Source organism: Spea bombifrons, chromosome 4 (assembly GCF_027358695.1).
Source record: "Spea bombifrons isolate aSpeBom1 chromosome 4, aSpeBom1.2.pri, whole genome shotgun sequence".
Taxonomy (NCBI): Eukaryota; Metazoa; Chordata; class Amphibia; order Anura; family Pelobatidae; genus Spea; species Spea bombifrons.
The window spans coordinates 32838481-32862783 of NC_071090.1; positions in this window are offsets into that span (position 1 = coordinate 32838481).

The following is a 24303-nucleotide window of genomic DNA, read 5'->3' on the forward strand; positions in this document are numbered from 1 at the left end:
CTATACTCTGTTACTGTCTCCTATACTCTGTTACACTCTCTTACACTCTGCTACTGTCTCATATACTCTGTTACCATCTCTTACTCTCTGCTACTGTCTCTTACACAGGTTTACGATGTCTACGCGAAGAGATCCCCAAAGACGTTCACAGTATACTGAGATCATTCAGGACTATGTGATCCTAGAGGACGGTATATGCCATGTGACACTCTCTTACACTCTACTACACTCTACTACACTCTACTAATGTTTCTTTCACTCTGCTACTGTCTCTTTCACTCTGTTACTGTCTCTTACACTCTGTTACTGTCTCTTACACTCTGTTACTGTCTCTTAAACTCTGCTACTGTCTATAACACTCTCTTACACTCTGTTACTGTCTATTACACTCTGCTACTGTCTCTTACACTCTCTTACACTCTGTTACTGTTTATTACACTTTGCAACTGTCTCTTACACTCTCTTACACTATGTTACACTCTCTTACACTCTGCTGCTGTCTCTTCCACTCTGTTACTGTCTCTTACACTCTCCTACACTCTGTTACTGTCTCTTACACTCTCTTACACTCTGTTACACTGTCTTACACGCTGTTACACTCTCTTACACTCTGTTACTGTCTCTTACACTCTCTTACAATCTGCTACTGTCTCTTACACTCTGCTACTGTCTCTTACACTCTGCTACTTTCTGTTTCACTCTGCTTCTGTCTCTTACACTCTGCTACTGTCTCTTACGCTCTGTTACTGTCTCTTACACTCTACTACACTCTCGTACACTCTGTTACTGTCTCTTACACTCTGTTACTGTCTCTTACACTCTGTTACACTCTCTTACACTCTGTTACTGTCTCTTACACTCTCTTACACTCTGCTGCTGTCTCTTACACTCTGTTACTGTCTTTTACACTCTGTTACTGTCTCTTACACTCTGCTACTGTATCTTACACTCTGCTATTGTCTCTTACACTCTGCTACTGTCTATAACACTCTCTTACACTCTGTTACTGTCTATTACACTCTGCTTCTGTCTCTTACACTCTCTTACACTATGTTACACTCTCTTACACTCTGCTGCTGTCTCTTACACTCTGTTACTGTCTCTTACACTCTGTTACTGTCTCTTACACTCTCATACACTCTGTTACTGTCTCTTACACTCTCTTACACTCTGCTACTGTCTCTTACACTCTGCTACTGTCTCTTTCACTCTGCTTCTGTCTATTACGCTCTGTTACTCTCTCTTACACTCTGTTACTGTCTCTTACACTCTCTTACACTCTCTTACACTCTCCTACACTCTGCTACTGTCTCTTACACCCTCTTACACTCTCTTACACGCTGTTACACTCTCTTACACGCTGTTACACTCTCTTACACGCTGTTACACTCTCTTACACGCTGTTACACCCTCTTACACACTGTTACTGTCTCTTACACTCTCTTACACTCTGCTACTGTCTCTTACACTCTGTTACTGTCTCTTTCACTCTGCTACTGTCTCTTACACTCTGCTACTATCTCTTACGCTCTGTTACTGTCTCTTACACTCTACTACACTGTCATACACTCTGTTACTGTATCTTACACTCTGTTACTGTCTCGTACACTCTGTTACTGTCTCCTATACTCTGTTACTGTCTCCTATACTCTGTTACACTCTCTTACACTCTGCTGCTGTCTCATATACTCTTTTACTGTCTCTTACACTCTGTTACTGTCTCTTACACTCTCTTACACTCTCCTACACTCTGCTACTGTCTCTTACACCCTCTTACACTCTGTTACTGTCTCTTACACTCTGTTACACTCTCTTACACTCTGTTACTGTCTCTTACATTCTCTTACACTCTGTTACTGTCTCCTATACTCTGTTACACTCTCTTACACTCTGCTACTGTCTCATTTACTCTGTTACCGTCTCTTACTCTCTGCTACTGTCTCTTACACAGGTTTTCGATGTCTACGCAAAGAGATCCCCAAAGACGTTCACAGTATACTGAGATCATTCGGGACTATGTGATCCCAGAGGACGGTACATGCCATGTGACACTCTCTTACACTCTACTACACTCTACTACACTCTACTACTGTTTCTTTCACTCTGCTACTGTCTCTTTCACTCTGTTACTGTCTCTTACACTCTGTTACTGTCTCTTAAACTCTGCTACTGTCTATAACACTCTCTTACACTCTGTTACTGTCTATGACATTCTGCTACTGTCTCTTACACTCTCTTACACTATGTTACACTCTGCTACAGTCTATTACACTCTGCTACTGTCTCTTACACTCTCTTACACTCTGTAACTGTCTCTTACACTCTCTTACACTCTGTTACTGTCTATTACACTCTGCCACTGTCTCTTACACTCTCTTACACTCTGTTACTGTCTATTACACTCTGCTACTGTCTCTTACACTCTCCTACACTCTGTTACTGTCTCTTACACTCTCTTACACTCTGTTACACTGTCTTACACGCTGTTACACTCTCTTACACTCTGTTACTGTCTCTTACACTCTCTTACAATCTGCTACTGTCTCTTACACTCTGCTACTGTCTCTTACACTCTGCTACTCTCTGTTTCACTCTGCTTCTGTCTCTTACACTCTGCTACTGTCTCTTACGCTCTGTTACTGTCTCTTACACTCTACTACACTCTCGTACACTCTGTTACTGTCTCTTACACTCTGTTACTGTCTCTTACACTCTGTTACACTCTCTTACACTCTGTTACTGTCTCTTACACTCTCTTACACTCTGCTGCTGTCTCTTACACTCTGTTACTGTCTCTTACACTCTGTTACTGTCTCTTACACTCTGCTACTGTATCTTACACTCTGCTATTGTCTCTTACACTCTGCTACTGTCTATAACACTCTCTTACACTCTGTTACTGTCTATTACACTCTGCTTCTGTCTCTTACACTCTCTTACACTATGTTACACTCTCTTACACTCTGCTGCTGTCTCTTACACTCTGTTACTGTCTCTTACACTCTGTTACTGTCTCTTACACTCTCCTACACTCTGTTACTGTCTCTTACACTCTCTTACACTCTGCAACTGTCTCTTACACTCTGCTACTGTCTCTTTCACTCTGCTTCTGTCTCTTACGCTCTGTTACGCTCTCTTACACTCTGTTACTGTCTCTTACACTCTCTTACACTCTCTTACACTCTCCTACACTCTGCTACTGTCTCTTACACCCTCTTACACTCTGTTACTGTCTCTTACACTCTCTTACACGCTGTTACACTCTCTTACACGCTGTTACACTCTCTTACACGCTGTTACACCCTCTTACACACTGTTACTGTCTCTTACACTCTCTTACACTCTGCTACTGTCTCTTACACTCTGTTACTGTCTCTTTCACTCTGCTACTGTCTCTTACACTCTGCTACTATCTCTTACGCTCTGTTACTGTCTCTTACACTCTACTACACTGTCATACACTCTGTTACTGTATCTTACACTCTGTTACTGTCTCGTACACTCTGTTACTGTCTCCTATACTCTGTTACTGTCTCCTATACTCTGTTACACTCTCTTACACTCTGCTGCTGTCTCATATACTCTTTTACTGTCTCTTACACTCTGTTACTGTCTCTAACACTCTCTTACACTCTCCTACACTCTGCTACTGTCTCTTACACCCTCTTACACTCTGTTACTGTCTCTTACACTCTGTTACACTCTCTTACACTCTGTTACTGTCTCTTACATTCTCTTACACTCTGTTACTGTCTCCTATACTCTGTTACTGTCTCCTATACTCTGTTACACTCTCTTACACTCTGCTGCTGTCTCATATACTATTTTACTGTCTCTTACACTCTGCTACTGTCTCTTACACCCTCTTACACTCTGTTACTGTCTCTTACACCCTCTTACACTCTGTTACTGTCTCTTACACTCTGTTACACTCTCTTACACTCTGTTACTGTCTCTTACATTCTCTTACACTCTGTTACTGTCTCCTATACTCTGTTACTGTCTCCTATACTCTGTTACACTCTCTTACACTCTGCTACTGTCTCATTTACTCTGTTACCGTCTCTTACTCTCTGCTACTGTCTCTTACGCTCTGTTACTGTCTCTTACACTCTGTTACTGTCTCGTACACTCTGTTACTGTCTCTTACACTCTGTTTCACTCTCTTACACTCTGTTACTGTCTCTTACACTCTCTTACACTCTGCTGCTGTCTCTTACACTCTGTTACTGTCTCTTACACTCTGTTACTGTCTCTTACACTCTCTTACACTCTCCTACACTCTGCTACTGTCTCTTACACCCTCTTACACTCTGTTACTCTCTTACACTCTGTTACTGTCTCTTAAACTCTGCTACTGTCTATAACACTCTCTTACACTCTGTTACTGTCTATTACACTCTGCTACTGTCTCTTACACTCTCTTACACTATGTTACTGTCTATTACACTCTGCTACTGTCTCTTACACTCTCTTACACTATGTTACACTCTCTTACACTCTGCTGCTGTCTCTTACACTCTGTTACTGTCTCTTACACTCTGTTACTGTCTCTTACACTCTCCTACACTCTGTTACTGTCTCTTACACTCTCTTACACTCTGTTACACTCTCTTACACGCTGTTACACACTCTTGCATTCTGTTACTGTCTCTTACACTCTCTTATACTCTGCTACTGTCTCTTACACTCTGCTACTGTCTCTTACACTCTGCTACTCTCTCTTTCACTCTGCTTCTGTCTCTTACACTCTGCTACTGTCTCTTACGCTCTGTTACTGTCTCTTACACTCTACTACACTCTCGTACACTCTGTTACTGTCTCTTACACTCTGTTACTGTCTATTACACTCTGCTACTGTCTCTTACACTCTCTTACACTATGTTACACTCTCTTACACTCTGCTGCTGTCTCTTACACTCTGTTACTGTCTCTTACACTCTGTTACTGTCTCTTACACTCTCCTACACTCTGCTACTGTCTCTTACACTCTGCTACTGTCTCTTACACTCTCTTACACTATGTTACACTCTCTTACACTTTGCTGCTGTCTCTTACACTCTGCTTCTGTCTCTTACACTCTGCTACTGTCTCTTACGCTCTGTTACTGTCTCTTACACTCTACTACACTCTCGTACACTCTGTTACTGTCTCTTACACTCTGTTACTGTCTCGTACACTCTGTTACTGTCTCTTACACTCTCTTACACTCTCTTACACTCTGTTACTGTCTCTTACACTCTCTTCCACTCTGCTGCTGTCTCTTACACTCTGTTACTGTCTCTTACACTCTGTTACTGTCTCTTACACTCTCTTACACTCTCTTACACTCTCCTACACTCTGCTACTGTCTCTTACACCCTCTTACACTCTGTTACTGTCTCTTACACTCTCTTACACGCTGTTACACCCTCTTACACACTGTTACTGTCTCTTACACTCTCTTACTGTCTCTTACACTCTCTTACACTCTGCTACTGTCTCTTACACTCTGTTACTGTCTCTTACACTCTGTTACTGTCTCTTTCACTCTGCTACTGTCTCTTACACTCTGCTACTATCTCTTAAGTTCTGTTACTGTCTCTTACACTCTACTACACTGTCATACACTCTGTTACTGTCTCGTACACTCTGTTACTGTCTCTTACACTCTGTTACTGTCTCTTTAACTCTGTTACTGTCTCCTATACTCTGTTACACTCTCTTACACTCTGCTGCTGTCTCATATACTCTGTTACTGTCTCTTACACTCTGTTACTGTCTCTTACACTCTGTTACACTCTCTTACACTCTGTTACTGTCTCTTACACTCTCTTACACTCTGCTGCTGTCTCTTACACTCTGTTACTGTCTCTTACACTCTGTTACTGTCTCTTACACTCTGCTACTGTATCTTACACTCTGCTATTGTCTCTTACACTCTGCTACTGTCTATAACACTCTCTTACACTCTGTTACTGTCTATTACACTCTGCTTCTGTCTCTTACACTCTCTTACACTATGTTACACTCTCTTACACTCTGCTGCTGTCTCTTACACTCTGTTACTGTCTCTTACACTCTGTTACTGTCTCTTACACTCTCCTACACTCTGTTACTGTCTCTTACACTCTCTTACACTCTGCAACTGTCTCTTACACTCTGCTACTGTCTCTTTCACTCTGCTTCTGTCTCTTACGCTCTGTTACGCTCTCTTACACTCTGTTACTGTCTCTTACACTCTCTTACACTCTCTTACACTCTCCTACACTCTGCTACTGTCTCTTACACCCTCTTACACTCTGTTACTGTCTCTTACACTCTCTTACACGCTGTTACACTCTCTTACACGCTGTTACACTCTCTTACACGCTGTTACACCCTCTTACACACTGTTACTGTCTCTTACACTCTCTTACACTCTGCTACTGTCTCTTACACTCTGTTACTGTCTCTTTCACTCTGCTACTGTCTCTTACACTCTGCTACTATCTCTTACGCTCTGTTACTGTCTCTTACACTCTACTACACTGTCATACACTCTGTTACTGTATCTTACACTCTGTTACTGTCTCGTACACTCTGTTACTGTCTCCTATACTCTGTTACTGTCTCCTATACTCTGTTACACTCTCTTACACTCTGCTGCTGTCTCATATACTCTTTTACTGTCTCTTACACTCTGTTACTGTCTCTAACACTCTCTTACACTCTCCTACACTCTGCTACTGTCTCTTACACCCTCTTACACTCTGTTACTGTCTCTTACACTCTGTTACACTCTCTTACACTCTGTTACTGTCTCTTACATTCTCTTACACTCTGTTACTGTCTCCTATACTCTGTTACTGTCTCCTATACTCTGTTACACTCTCTTACACTCTGCTGCTGTCTCATATACTATTTTACTGTCTCTTACACTCTGCTACTGTCTCTTACACCCTCTTACACTCTGTTACTGTCTCTTACACCCTCTTACACTCTGTTACTGTCTCTTACACTCTGTTACACTCTCTTACACTCTGTTACTGTCTCTTACATTCTCTTACACTCTGTTACTGTCTCCTATACTCTGTTACTGTCTCCTATACTCTGTTACACTCTCTTACACTCTGCTACTGTCTCATTTACTCTGTTACCGTCTCTTACTCTCTGCTACTGTCTCTTACACAGGTTTTCGATGTCTACGCAAAGAGATCCCCAAAGACGTTCACAGTATACTGAGATCATTCGGGACTATGTGATCCCAGAGGACGGTACATGCCATGTGACACTCTCTTACACTCTACTACACTCTACTACACTCTACTACTGTTTCTTTCACTCTGCTACTGTCTCTTTCACTCTGTTACTGTCTCTTACACTCTGTTACTGTCTCTTACACTCTGTTACTGTCTCTTACACTCTCCTACACTTTGTTACTGTCTCTTACACTCTCTTACACTCTGCTACTGTCTCTTACACTCTGCTACTGTCTCTTACACTCTGCTACTCTCTGTTTCACTCTGCTTCTGTCTCTTACACTCTGCTACTGTCTCTTACGCTCTGTTACTGTCTCTTACACTCTGTTACTGTCTCGTACACTCTGTTACTGTCTCTTACACTCTGTTTCACTCTCTTACACTCTGTTACTGTCTCTTACACTCTCTTACACTCTGCTGCTGTCTCTTACACTCTGTTACTGTCTCTTACACTCTGTTACTGTCTCTTACACTCTCTTACACTCTCCTACACTCTGCTACTGTCTCTTACACCCTCTTACACTCTGTTACTCTCTTACACTCTGTTACTGTCTCTTAAACTCTGCTACTGTCTATAACACTCTCTTACAATCTGTTACTGTCTATTACACTCTGCTACTGTCTCTTACACTCTCTTACACTATGTTACTGTCTATTACACTCTGCTACTGTCTCTTACACTCTCTTACACTATGTTACACTCTCTTACACTCTGCTGCTGTCTCTTACACTCTGTTACTGTCTCTTACACTCTGTTACTGTCTCTTACACTCTCCTACACTCTGTTACTGTCTCTTACACTCTCTTACACTCTGTTACACTCTCTTACACGCTGTTACACACTCTTGCATTCTGTTACTGTCTCTTACACTCTCTTATACTCTGCTACTGTCTCTTACACTCTGCTACTGTCTCTTACACTCTGCTACTCTCTCTTTCACTCTGCTTCTGTCTCTTACACTCTGCTACTGTCTCTTACGCTCTGTTACTGTCTCTTACACTCTACTACACTCTCGTACACTCTGTTACTGTCTCTTACACTCTGTTACTGTCTATTACACTCTGCTACTGTCTCTTACACTCTCTTACACTATGTTACACTCTCTTACACTCTGCTGCTGTCTCTTACACTCTGTTACTGTCTCTTACACTCTGTTACTGTCTCTTACACTCTCCTACACTCTGCTACTGTCTCTTACACTCTGCTACTGTCTCTTACACTCTCTTACACTATGTTACACTCTCTTACACTTTGCTGCTGTCTCTTACACTCTGCTTCTGTCTCTTACACTCTGCTACTGTCTCTTACGCTCTGTTACTGTCTCTTACACTCTACTACACTCTCGTACACTCTGTTACTGTCTCTTACACTCTGTTACTGTCTCGTACACTCTGTTACTGTCTCTTACACTCTCTTACACTCTCTTACACTCTGTTACTGTCTCTTACACTCTCTTCCACTCTGCTGCTGTCTCTTACACTCTGTTACTGTCTCTTACACTCTGTTACTGTCTCTTACACTCTCTTACACTCTCTTACACTCTCCTACACTCTGCTACTGTCTCTTACACCCTCTTACACTCTGTTACTGTCTCTTACACTCTCTTACACGCTGTTACACCCTCTTACACACTGTTACTGTCTCTTACACTCTCTTACTGTCTCTTACACTCTCTTACACTCTGCTACTGTCTCTTACACTCTGTTACTGTCTCTTACACTCTGTTACTGTCTCTTTCACTCTGCTACTGTCTCTTACACTCTGCTACTATCTCTTAAGTTCTGTTACTGTCTCTTACACTCTACTACACTGTCATACACTCTGTTACTGTCTCTTACACTCTGTTACTGTCTCTTTAACTCTGTTACTGTCTCCTATACTCTGTTACACTCTCTTACACTCTGCTGCTGTCTCATATACTCTGTTACTGTCTCTTACACTCTGTTACTGTCTCTTACACTCTCTTACACTCTCCTACACTCTGCTACTGTCTCTTACACCCTCTTACACTCTGTTACTGTCTCTTACACTCTGTTACACTCTCTTACACTCTGTTACTGTCTCTTACATTCTCTTACACTCTGTTACTGTCTCCTATACTCTGTTACCGTCTCTTACTCTCTGCTACTGTCTCTTACACAGGTTTACGATGTCTACGCGAAGAGATCCCCAAAGACGTTCACAGTATACTGAGATCATTCGGGACTTTGTGATCCTAGAGGACGGTATATACCATGTGACACTCTCTTACACTCTACTACACTGTACTACACTCTACTACTGTCTCTTTCACTCTGCTACTGTCTCTTACACTCTGTTACTGTCTCTTACACTCTGTTACTGTCTCTTACACTCTGCTACTGTATCTTACACTCTGCTATTGTCTCTTACACTCTGCTACTGTCTATAACACTCTCTTACACTCTGTTACTGTCTCTTACACTCTGTTACTGTCTCCTATACTCTGTTACTGTCTCCTATACTCTGTTACACTCTCGTACACTCTGCTACTGTCTCTTACACTCTGTTACTGTCTCTTACATTCTCTTAGACTCTGTTACTGTCTCCTATACTCTGTTACTGTCTCCTATACTCTGTTACACTCTCTTAAACTCTGCTACTGTCTCATATACTCTGTTACCGTCTCTTACTCTCTGCTACTGTCTCTTACACAGGTTTACGATGTCTACGCGAAGAGATCCCCAAAGGCGTTCTCAGTATACTGAGATCATTCGGGACTATGTGATCCTAGAGGACGGTATATTCCATGTGACACTCTCTTACACTCTACGACACTCTACGACACTCTACTACTGTTTCTTTCACTCTGCTACTGTCTCTTTCACTCTGTTACTGTCTCTTACACTCTGTTACTGTCTCATACACTCTGTTACTGTCTCTTAAACTCTGCTACTGTCTATAACACTCTCTTACACTCTGTTACTGTCTATTACACTCTGCTACTGTCTCTTACACTCTCTTACACTCTGTTACTGTCTATTACACTCTGCTACTGTCTCTTACACTCTCTTACACTATGTTACATTCTCTTACACTCTGCTGCTGTCTCTTACACTCTGTTACTGTCTCTTACACTCTGTTACTGTCTCTTACACTCTCCTACACTCTGTTACTGTCTCTCACACTCTCTTACACTCTGTTACACTCTCTTACACGCTCTTACACTCTCTTACACTCTGTTCCTGTCTCTTACACTCTCTTACACTCTGCTACTGTCTCTTACACTCTGCTACTGTCTCTTACACTCTGCTACTCTCTGTTTCACTCTGCTTCTGTCTCTTAGACTATGCTACTGTCTCTTACGCTCTGTTACTGTCTCTTACACTCTACTACACTCTCGTACACTCTGTTACTGTCTCTTACACTCTGTTACTGTCTTGTACACTCTGTTACTGTCTCTTACACTCTCTTACACTCTCTTACACTCTGTTACTGTCTCTTACACTCTCTTACACTCTGCTGCTGTCTCTTACACTCTGTTACTGTCTCTTACACTCTGTTACTGTCTCTTACACTCTCTTACACTCTCTTACACTCTCCTACACTCTGGTACTGTCTCTTACACCCTCTTACACTCTGTTACACTCTCTTACACTCTGTTACTGTCTCTTACATTCTCTTACACTCTGTTACTGTCTCCTATACTCTGTTACTGTCTCCTATACTCTGTTACTGTCTCCTATACTCTGTTACACTCTCTTACACTCTGCTACTGTCTCATACACTCTCTTACACTCTGTTACTGTCTATTACACTCTGCTTCTGTCTCTTACACTCTCTTACACTATGTTACACTCTCTTACACTCTGATGCTTTCTCTTACACTCTGTTACTGTCTCTTACACTCTGTTACTGTCTCTTACACTCTCCTACACTCTGTTACTGTCTCTTACACTCTCTTACACTCTGCTACTGTCTCTTACACTCTGCTACTGTCTCTTACACTCTGCTACTCTCTCTTTCACTCTGCTTCTGTCTCTTACACTCTGCTACTTTCTCTTCCGCTCTGTTACTGTCTCTTACACTCTACTACACTCTCGTACACTCTGTTACTGTCTCTTACACTCTGTTACTGTCTCGTACACTCTGTTACTGTCTCTTACACTCTGTTACACTCTCTTACACTCTGTTACTGTCTCTTACACTCTCTTACACTCTGCTGCTGTCTCTTTCACTCTGTTACTGTCTCTTACACTCTCTTACACTCTCTTACACTCTCCTATACTCTGCTACTGTCTCTTACACCCTCTTACACTCTGTTACTGTCTCTTACACTCTCTTACACGCTGTTACACTCTCTTACACGCTGTTACACTCTCTTACACGCTGTTACACTCTCTTACACGCTGTTACACCCTCTTACACACTCTTACACTCTGCTACTGTCTCTTACACTCTGTTACTGTCTCTTTCAATCTGCTACTGTCTCTTACACTCTGCTACTATCTCTTACGCTCTGTTACTGTCTCTTACACTCTACTACACTGTCATACACTCTGTTACTGTATCTTACACTCTGTTACTGTCTCGTACACTCTGTTACTGTCTCTTACACTCTGTTACTGTCTCCTATACTCTGTTACTGTCTCCTATACTCTGTTACACTCTCTTACACTCTGCTGCTGTCTCATATACTCTTTTACTGTCTCTTACACTCTGTTACTGTCTCTTACACTCTCTTACACTCTCTTACACTCTCCTACACTCTGCTACTGTCTCTTACACCCTCTTACACTCTGTTACTGTCTCTTACACTCTCTTACACTCTGTTACACTCTCTTACACGCTGTTACACTCTCTTAGACGCTGTTACACCCTCTTACACACTGTTACTGTCTCTTACACTCTCTTACACTCTGCTACTGTCTCTAACACTCTGTTACTGTCTCTTGCACTCTGCTATTGTCTCTTACACTCTGTTACTGTCTCTTACACTCTGCTACTATCTCTTACGCTCTGTTACTGTCTCTTACACTCTACTACACTGTCATACACTCTGTTACTGTATCTTACACTCTGTTACTGTCTTGTACACTCTGTTACTGTCTCTTACACTCTCTTACACTCTGTAACTGTCTCTTACACTCTCTTAAACTCTGTTACTGTCTCCTATACTTTGTTACTGTCTCCTATACTCTGTTACACTCTCTTACACTCTGCTACTGTCTCATATACTCTGTTACTGTCTCTTACTCTCTGCTACTGTCTCTTACACAGGTTTACGATGTCTATGCGAAGAGATCCCCAAAGACGTTCACAGTATACTGAGATCATTCGGGACTATGTGATCCTAGAGGACGGTATATGCCATGTGACACTCTCTTACACTCTACTACACTCTACTACACTCTACTACTGTCTCTTTCACTCTGCTACTGTCTCTTACACTCTGTTACTGTCTCTTACACTCTGTTACTGTCTCTTACACTCTGCTACTGTATCTTACACTCTGCTATTGTCTCTTACACTCTGCTACTGTCTATAACACTCTCTTACACTCTGTTACTGTCTCTTACACTCTGTTACACTCTCTTACACGCTGTTACACCCTCTTACACACTGTTACTGTCTCTTACACTCTCTTACACTCTGCTACTGTCTCTTACATTCTGTTACTGTCAATTACACTCTGCTACTGTCTCTTACACACTGTTACTGTCTCTTTCACTCTGCTACTGTCTCTTACACTCTGCTATTATCTCTTACGCTCTGTTACTGTCTCTTACACTCTACTACACTGTCATACACTCTGTTACTGTATCTTACACTCTGTTACTGTCTCGTACACTCTGTTACTGTCTCTTACACTCTGTTACTGTCTCCTATACTCTGTTACTGTCTCCTATACTCTGTTACTGTCTCCTATACTCTGTTACACTCTCTTACACTCTGCTGCTGTCTCATATACTCTTTTACTGTCTCTTACACTCTGTTACTGTCTCTTACACTCTCTTACACTCTCTTACACTCTCCTACACTCTGCTACTGTCTCTTACACCCTCTTACACTCTGTTACTGTCTCTTACACTCTCTTACACTCTGTTACACTCTCTTACACGCTGTTACACTCTCTTAGACGCTGTTACACCCTCTTACACACTGTTACTGTCTCTTACACTCTCTTACACTCTGCTACTGTCTCTAACACTCTGTTACTGTCTCTTGCACTCTGCTATTGTCTCTTACACTCTGTTACTGTCTCTTACACTCTGCTACTATCTCTTACGCTCTGTTACTGTCTCTTACACTCTACTACACTGTCATACACTCTGTTACTGTATCTTACACTCTGTTACTGTCTTGTACACTCTGTTACTGTCTCTTACACTCTGTTACACTCTCTTACACTCTGTAACTATCTCTTACACTCTCTTACACTCTGTTACTGTCTCCTATACTTTGTTACTGTCTCCTATACTCTGTTACACTCTCTTACACTCTGCTACTGTCTCATATACTCTGTTACTGTCTCTTACTCTCTGCTACTGTCTCTTACACAGGTTTACGATGTCTATGCGAAGAGATCCCCAAAGACGTTCACAGTATACTGAGATCATTCGGGACTATGTGATCCTAGAGGACGGTATGTGCCATGTGACACTCTCTTACACTCTACTACACTCTACTACGCTCTACTACTGTCTCTTTCACTCTGCTACTGTCTCTTACACTCTGCTACTGTCTCTTACACTCTGTTACTGTCTCTTACACTCTGCTACTGTATCTTACACTCTGCTATTGTCTCTTACACTCTGCTACTGTCTATAACACTCTCTTACACTCTGTTACTGTCTATTACACTCTGCTTCTGTCTCTTACACTCTGTTACTGTCTCTTACACTCTCCTACACTCTGTTACTGTCTCTTACACTCTCTTACACTCTGCTACTGTCTCTTACACTCTGCTACTGTCTCTTACACTCTGCTACTCTCTCTTTCACTCTGCTTCTGTCTCTTACACTCTGCTACTGTCTCTTACGCTCTGTTACTGTCTCTTACACTCTACTACACTCTCGTACACTCTGATGCTGTCTCTTACACTCTGTTACTGTCTCTTACACTCTGTTACTGTCTCTTACACTCTCCTACACTCTGTTACTGTCTCTTACACTCTCTTACACTCTGCTACTGTCTCTTACACTCTGCTACTGTCTCTTACACTCTGCTACTCTCTCTTTCACTCTGCTTCTGTCTCTTACACTCTGCTACTGTCTCTTACGCTCTGTTACTGTCTCTTACACTCTACTACACTCTCGTACACTCTGTTACTGTCTCTTACACTCTGTTACTGTCTCGTACACTCTGTTACTGTCTCTTACACTCTTTTACACTCTCTTACACTCTGTTACTGTCTCTTACACTCTCTTACACTCTGCTGCTGTCTCTTACACTTTGTTACTGTCTCTTACACTCTGTTACTGTCTCCTACACTCTCTTACACTCTCTTACACTCTCCTACACTCTGTTACTGTCTCTTACACTCTCTTACACGCTGTTACACTCTCTTACACGCTGTTACACTCAGTTACATGCTGTTACACCCTCTTACACACTGTTACTGTCTCTTACACTCTCTTACACTCTGCTACTGTCTCTTACACTCTGTTACTGTCTCTTTCACTCTGCTACTGTCTCTTACACTCTGCTACTATCTCTTACGCTCTGTTACTGTCTCTTACACTCTACTACACTGTCATACACTCTGTTACTGTCTCGTACACTCTGTTACTGTCTCTTACACTCTGTTACTGTCTCCTATACTATGTTACTGTCTCCTATACTCTGTTACACTCTCTTACACTCTGCTGCTGTCTCATATACTCTGTTACTGTCTCTTACACTCTGTTACTGTCTCTTACACTCTCTTACACTCTCTTACCCTGTCCTACACTCTGCTACTGTCTCTTACACCCTCTTACACTCTGTTACTGTCTCTTACACTCTGTTACACTCTCTTACACGCTGTTACACCCTCTTACACACTGTTACTGTCTCTTACACTCTCTTACACTCTGCTACTGTCTCTTACATTCTGTTACTGTCACTTACACTCTGCTACTGTCTCTTACACTCTGTTACTGTCTCTTTCACTCTGCTACTGTCTCTTACACTCTGCTACTATCTCTTACGCTCTGTTACTGTCTTTTACACTCTACTACACTGTCATACACTCTGTTACTGTATCTTACACTCTGTTACTGTCTCGTACACTCTGTTACTGTCTCTTACACTCTGTTACTTTCTCCTATACTCTGTTACTGTCTCCTATACTCTGTTATACTCTCTTACACTCTGCTGCTGTCTCATATACTCTTTTACTGTCTCTTACACTCTGTTACTGTCTCTTACACTCTCTTACACTCTCCTACACTCTGCTACTGTCTCTTACACCCTCTTACACTCTGTTACTGTCTCTTACACTCTGTTACACTCTCTTACACTCTGTTACTGTCTCTTACATTCTCTTACACTCTGTTACTGTCTCCTATACTCTGTTACTGTCTCCTATACTCTGTTACACTCTCTTACACTCTGCTACTGTCTCATTTACTCTGTTACCGTCTCTTACTCTCTGCTACTGTCTCTTACACAGGTTTTCGATGTCTACGCAAAGAGATCCCCAAAGACGTTCACAGTATACTGAGATCATTCGGGACTATGTGATCCCAGAGGACGGTACATGCCATGTGACACTCTCTTACACTCTACTACACTCTACTACTGTTTCTTTCACTCTGCTACTGTCTCTTTCACTCTGTTACTGTCTCTTACACTCTGTTACTGTCTCTTAAACTCTGCTACTGTCTATAACACTCTCTTACACTCTGTTACTGTCTATTACACTCTGCTACTGTCTCTTACACTCTCTTACACTATGTTACACTCTGCTACAGTCTATTACACTCTACTACTGTCTCTTACACTCTGCTATTGTCTCTTACACTCTGATACTGTCTATAACACTCTCTTACACTCTGTTATTGTCTATTACACTCTGCTACTGTCTCTTACACTCTCTTACACTCTGTAACTGTCTCTTATACTCTCTTACACTCTGTTACTGTCTATTACACTCTGCTACTGTCTCTTACACTCTCTTACACTATGTTACACTCTCTTACACTCTGCTGCTGTCTCTTACACTCTGTTACTGTCTCTTACACTCTCCTACACTCTGTTACTGTCTCTTACACTCTCTTACACTCTGTTACACTCTCTTACACGCTGTTACACTCTCTTACACTCTGTTACTGTCTCTTACACTCTCTTACACTCTGCTACTGTCTCTCACACTCTGCCACTGTCTCTTCCACTCTGCTACTCTCTGTTTCACTCTGCTTCTGTCTCTTACACTCTGCTACTGTCTATTACGCGCTGTTACTGTCTCTTACACTCTACTACACTCTCCTACACTCTGTTACTGTCTCTTACACTCTGTTACTGTCTCGTACACTCTGTTACTGTCTCTTACACTCTGTTACACTCTCTTACACTCTGTTACTGTCTCTTACACTCTCTTACACTCTGCTGCTATCTCTTACACTCTGTTACTGTCTCTTACACTCTGTTACGGTCTCTTACACTCTCTTACACTCTCCTACACTCTGCTACTGTCTCTTACACCCTCTTACACTCTGTTACTCTCTTACACTCTGTTACTGTCTCTTAAACTCTGCTACTGTCTATAACACTCTCTTACACTCTGTTACTGTCTATTACACTCTGCTACTGTCTCTTACACTCTGCTATTGTCTCTTACACTCTGCTACTGTCTATAACACTCTCTTACACTCTGTTACTGTCTATTACACTCTCTTACACTCTGTAACTGTCTCTTACACTCTCTTACACTCTGTTACTGTCTCCTATACTCTGATACTGTCTCCTATACTCTGTTACACTCTCTTACACTCTGCTACTGTCCCATATACTCTGTTACTGTCTCTTACTCTCTGCTACTGTCTCTTACACAGGTTTACGATGTTTACGCGAAGAGATCCCCAAAGACGTTCACAGTATACTGATATCATTCGGGAGTATGTGATCCTAGAGGACGGTATATGCCATGTGACACTCTCTTACACTCTACTACACTCTACTACACTCTACTACTGTCTCTATCACTCTGCTACTGTCTCTTACACTCTGTTACTGTCTCTTACACTCTGTTACTGTCTCTTACACTTTGCTACTGTATCTTACACTGTGCTATTGTCTCTTACACTCTGCTACTGTCCATAACACTCTCTTACACTCTGTTACTGTCTATTACACTCTGCTACTGTCTCTTACACTCTCTTACACTATGTTACACTCTCGTACACTCTGCTGCTGTCTCTTACACTCTGTTACTGTCTCTTACACTCTGTTACTGTCTCTTACACTCTCCTACACTGTTACTGTCTTTTACACTCTCTTACACTCTGCTACTGTCTCTTACTCTGCTACTGTCTCTTACACTCTGCTACTCTCTCTTTCACTCTGCTTCAGTCTCTTACGCTCTGTTACTGTCTCTTACACTCTACTACACTCTCGTACACTCTGTTACTGTCTCTTACACTCTGTTACTGTCTCGTACACTCTGTTACTGTCTCTTACACTCTGTTACACTCTCTTACACTCTGTTACTGTCTCTTACACTCTCTTACACTCTGCTGCTGTCTCTTACACTCTGTTACTGTCTCTTACACTCTGTTACTGTCTCTTACACTCTCTTACACTCTCTTACACTCTCCTACACTCTGCTATTGTCTCGTACACCCTCTTACACTCTGTTACTGTCTCTTACACTCTCTTACACGCTGTTACACTCTCTTACACGCTGTTACACTCTCTTACATGCTGTTACACCCTCTTACACACTGTTACTGTCTCTTACACTCTCTTACACTCTGCTACTGTCTCTTACACTCTGTTACTGTCTCTTACACTCTGCTACTGTCTCCTACACTCTGTTACTGTCTCTTTCACTCTGCTTCTGTCTCTTACACTCTGCTACTGTCTCTTACGCTCTGTTACTGTCTCTTACACTCTACTACACTGTCATACACTCTGTTACTGTCTCGTACACTCTGTTACTGTCTCTTACACTCTGTTACTGTCTCCTATACTCTGTTACTGTCTCCTATACTCTGTTACACTCTCTTACACTCTGCTGCTGTCTCATATACTCTGTTACTGTCGCGTACACTCTGTTACTGTCTCTTACACTCTGTTACACTCTCTTACACTCTGTTACTGTCTCTTACACTTTCTTACACTCTGCTGCTGTCTCTTACACTCTGTTACTGTCTCTTACACTCTGTTACTGTCTCTTACACTCTCTTACACTCTCCTACACTCTGCTACTGTCTCTTACACCCTCTTACACTCTGTTACTGTCTCTTACACTCTCTTACACTCTGTTACACTCTCTTACACGCTGTTACACCCTCTTACACACTGTTACTGTCTCTTACACTCTTACACTCTGCTACTGTCTCCTACACTCTGTTACTGTCTCTTTCACTCTGCTACTGTCTCTTACACTCTGCTACTATCTCTTACGCTCTGTTACTGTCTCTTACACTCTACTACACTGTCATACACTCTGTTACTGTATCTTACACTCTGTTACTGTCTCGTACACTCTGTTACTTTCTCTTACACTCTGTTACTGTCTCCTATACTCTGTTACGGTCTCCTATACTCTGTTACACTCTCTTACACGCTGTTACACTCGCTTACACTCTGTTACTGTCTCTTACACTCTGCTACTCTCTGTTTCACTCTGCTTCTGTCTCTTACACTCTGCTACTGTCTCTTATGCTCTGTTACTGTCTCTTACACTCTTCTACACTCTCGTCCACTCTGTTACTGTCTCTTACAATCTGGTACTGTCTCTTATACTCTGTTACTGTCTCTTAAACTCTGTTACACTCTGTTACTGTCTCTTACACTCTCTTACACTCTGTTACACTCTCTTACACGCTGTTACACTCTCTTACACTCTGTTACTGTCTCTTACACTCTGCTACTCTCTGTTTCACTCTGCTTCTGTCTCTTACACTCTGCTACTGTCTCTTACGCTCTGTTACTGTCTCTTACACTCTACTACACTCTCGTACACTCTGTTACTGTCTCTTACACTCTGTTACTGTCTCGTACACTCTGTTACTGTCTCGTACACTCTGTTACTGTCTCTTACACTCTGTTACACTCTCTTACACTCTGTTACTGTCTCTTACACTCTCTTACACTCTGCTGCTGTCTCTTACACTCTGCTACTGTCTATAACACTCTCTTACACTCTGTTACTGTCTATTACACTCTGCTTCTGTCTCTTACACTCTCTTACACTATGTTACACTCTCTTACACTCTGATGCTGTCTCTTACACTCTGTTACTGTCTCTTACACTCTGTTACTGTCTCTTACACTCTCTTACACGCTGTTACTGTCTCTTACACTCTCTTACACTCTGCTACTGTCTCTCACACTCTGCCACTGTCTCTTACACTCTGCTACGCTCTGTTTCACTCTGCTTCTGTCTCTTACACTCTGCTACTGTCTCTTACGCGCTGTAACTGTCTCTTACACTCTACTACACTCTCCTACACTCTGTTACTGTCTCGTACACTCTGTTACTGTCTCGTACACTCTGTTACTGTCTCTTACATTCTGTTACACTCTCTTACACTCTGTTACTGTCTCTTACACTCTCTTACACTCTGCTGCTGTCTCTTACACTCTGTTACTGTCTCTTACACTCTGTTACTGTCTCTTACACTCTCTTACACTCTCCTACACTCTGCTACTATCTCTTACACCCTCTTACACTCTGTTACTGTCTCTTACACTCTCTTACACTCTGTTGCACTCTCTTACACGCTGTTACACCCTCTTACACACTGTTACTGTCTCTTACACTCTCTTACACTCTGCTACTGTCTCTTACACTCTGTTACTGTCTCTTACACTCTGCTACTGTCTCCTACACTCTGTTACTGTCTCTTTCACTCTGCTACTGTCTCTTACACTCTGCTACCATCTCTTACGCTCTGTTACTGTCTCTTACACTCTACTACACTGTCATACACTCTGTTACTGTCTCGTACACTCTGTTACTGTCTCTTACACTCTGTTACTGTCTCCTATACTCTGTTACTGTCTCCTATACTCTGTTACACTCTCTTACACTCTGCTGCTGTCTCATATACTCTGTTACTGTCGCGTACACTCTGTTACTGTCTCTTACACTCTCTTACACTCTCCTACACTCTGCTACTGTCTCTTACACCCTCTTACACTCTGTTACTGTCTCTTACAGTCTCTTACACTCTGTTACACTCTCTTACACGCTGTTACACCCTCTTACACACTGTTACTGTCTCTTACACTCTTACACTCTGCTACTGTCTCCTACACTCTGTTACTGTCTCTTACACTCTGCTACTGTCTCCTACACTCTGTTACTGTCTCCTACACTCTGCTACTGTCTCTTACACTCTGCTACTATCTCTTACGCTCTGTTACTGTCTCTTACACTCTACTACACTGTCATACACTCTGTTACTGTCTCGTACACTCTGTTACTGTCTCTTACACTCTGTTACTGTCTCCTATACTCTGTTACTGTCTCCTATACTCTGTTACACTCTCTTACACTCTGCTGCGGTCTCATATACTCTGTTACTGTGTCTTACACTCTGTTACTGTCTCTTACACTCTCTTACACTCTGTTACACTCTCATACACGCTGTTACACTCTCTTATATGCTGTTACACCCTCTTACACACTGTTACTGTCTCTTACACTCTCTTACACTCTGCTACTTTCTCTTACATTCTGTTACTGTCTCTTACACTCTGCTACTGTCTCTTACACTCTGTTACTGTCTCTTTCACTCTGCTACTGTCTCTTACACTCTGCTACTATCTCCTACGCTCTGTTACTGTCTCTTACACTCTACTACACTGTCATACACTCTGTTACTGTATCTTACACTCTTTTACTGTCTCGTACACTCTGTTACTGTCTCTTACACTCTGTTACTGTCTCCTATACTCTGTTACTGTCTCCTATACTTTGTTACACTCTCTCACACTCTGCTGCTGTCTCAGATACTCTGTTACTGTCTCTTACACTCTGTTACTGTCTCTTACACTCTCTTACACTCTCTTACCCTCCCCTACACTCTGCTACTGTCTCTTACACCCTCTTACACTCTGTTACTGTCTCTTACACTCTCTTACACTCTGTTACACTCTCTTACACGCTGTTACACCCTCTTACACACTGTTACTGTCTCTTACACTCTCTTACACTCTGCTACTGTCTCTTACACTCTGTTACTGTCTCTTACACTCTGCTACTGTCTCCTACACTCTGTTACTGTCTCTTTCACTCTGCTACTGTCTCTTACACTCTGCTACTATCTCTTACGCTCTGTTACTGTCTCTTACACTCTACTACACTGTCATACACTCTGTTACTGTCTCGTACACTCTGTTACTGTCTCTTACACTCTGTTACTGTCTCCTATACTCTGTTACTGTCTCTTACACTCTGTTACACTCTCTTACACTCTGCTGCTGTCTCATATACTCTGTTACTGTCTCTTACACTCTGTTACTGTCTCTTACACTCTCTTACACTCTCTTACACTCTCCTACAGTCTGCTACTGTCTCTTACACCCTCTTACACTCTGTTACTCTCTTACACTCTGTTACTGTCTCTTAAACTCTGCTACTGTCTATAACACTCTCTTACACTCTGTTACTGTCTATTACACTCTGCTACTGTCTCTTACACTCTGCTATTGTCTCTTACACTCTGCTACTGTCTATAACACTCTCTTACACTCTGTTACTGTCTATTACACTCTCTTACACTCTGTAACTGTCTCTTACACTCTCTTACACTCTGTTACTGTCTCCTATACTCTGATACTGTCTCCTATACTCTGTTACACTCTCTTACACTCTGCTACTGTCCCATATACTCTGTTACTGTCTCTTACTCTCTGCTACTGTCTCTTACACAGGTTTACGATGTCTACGCGAAGAGATCCCCAAAGACGTTCACAGTATACTGAGATCATTCGGGAGTATGTGATCCTAGAGGACGGTATATGCCATTTGACACTCTACTACACTCTACTACACTCTACTACTGTCTCTTTCACTCTGCTACTGTCTCTTTCACTCTGCTACTGTCTCTTACACTCTGTTACTGTCTCTTACACTCTGTTACTGTCTCTTACACTCTGCTACTGTATCTTACACTGTGCTATTGTCTCTTACACTCTGCTACTGTCCATAACACTCTCATACACTCTGTTACTGTCTATTACACTCTGCTACTGTCTCTTACACTCTCTTACACTATGTTACACTCTCTTACACTCTGCTGCTGTCTCTTACACTCTGTTACTGTCTCTTACACTCTGTTACTGTCTCTTACACTCTCCTACACTCTGTTACTGTCTTTTACACTCTCTTACACTCTGCTTCTGTCGCATACACTCTGCTACTGTCTCTTACGCTCTGTTACTGTCTCTTACACTCTACTACACTCTCGTACACTCTGTTACTGTCTCTTACACTCTGTTACTGTCTCTTACACTCTGTTACTGTCTCTTACACTCTGTTACTGTCTCTTACACTCTGCTGCTGTCTCTTACACTCTGTTACTGTCTCTTACACTCTGTTACTGTCTCTTACACTCTCTTACACTCTCTTACACTCTCCTACACTCTGCTACTGTCTCTTACACCCTCTTACACTCTGTTACTGTCTCTTACACGCTCTTACACGCTGTTACACTCTCTTACACGCTGTTACACTCTCTTACACGCTGTTACACCCTCTTACACACTGTTACTGTCTCTTACACTCTCTTACACTCTGCTACTGTCTCTTACACTCTGTTACTGTCTCTTTCACTGTGCTACTGTCTCTTACACTCTGCTACTATCTCTTACGCTCTGTTACTGTCTCTTACACTCTACTACACTGTCATACACTCTGTTACTGTATCTTACACTCTGTTACTGTCTCTTACACTCTGTTACTGTCTCTTACACTCTGTTACTGTCTCTTACACTCTGCTGCTGTCTCTTACACTCTGTTACTGTCTCTTACACTCTGTTACTGTCTCTTACACTCTCTTACACTCTCTTACACTCTCCTACACTCTGCTACTGTCTCTTACACCCTCTTACACTCTGTTACTGTCTCTTACACGCTCTTACACGCTGTTACACTCTCTTACACGCTGTTACACTCTCTTACACGCTGTTACACCCTCTTACACACTGTTACTGTCTCTTACACTCTCTTACACTCTGCTACTGTCTCTTACACTCTGTTACTGTCTCTTACACTCTGTTACTGTCTCCTATACTCTGTTACTGTCTCCTATACTTTGTTACACTCTCTCACACTCTGCTGCTGTCTCAGATACTCTGTTACTGTCTCTTACACTCTGTTACTGTCTCTTACACTCTCTTACACTCTCTTACCCTCCCCTACACTCTGCTACTGTCTCTTACACCCTCTTACACTCTGTTACTGTCTCTTACACTCTCTTACACTCTGTTACACTCTCTTACACGCTGTTACACCCTCTTACACACTGTTACTGTCTCTTACACTCTCTTACACTCTGCTACTGTCTCTTACACTCTGTTACTGTCTCTTACACTCTGCTACTGTCTCCTACACTCTGTTACTGTCTCTTTCACTCTGCTACTGTCTCTTACACTCTGCTACTATCTCTTACGCTCTGTTACTGTCTCTTACACTCTACTACACTGTCATACACTCTGTTACTGTCTCGTACACTCTGTTACTGTCTCTTACACTCTGTTACTGTCTCCTATACTCTGTTACTGTCTCTTACACTCTACTACACTCTCGTACACTCTGTTACTGTCTCTTACACTCTGTCACTGTCTCTTACACTCTCTTACACTCTGCTGCTGTCTCTTACACTCAGTTACTGTCTCTCACACTCTGTTACTGTCTCTTACACTCTCTTACACTCTCCTACACTCTGCTACTGTCTCTTACACCCT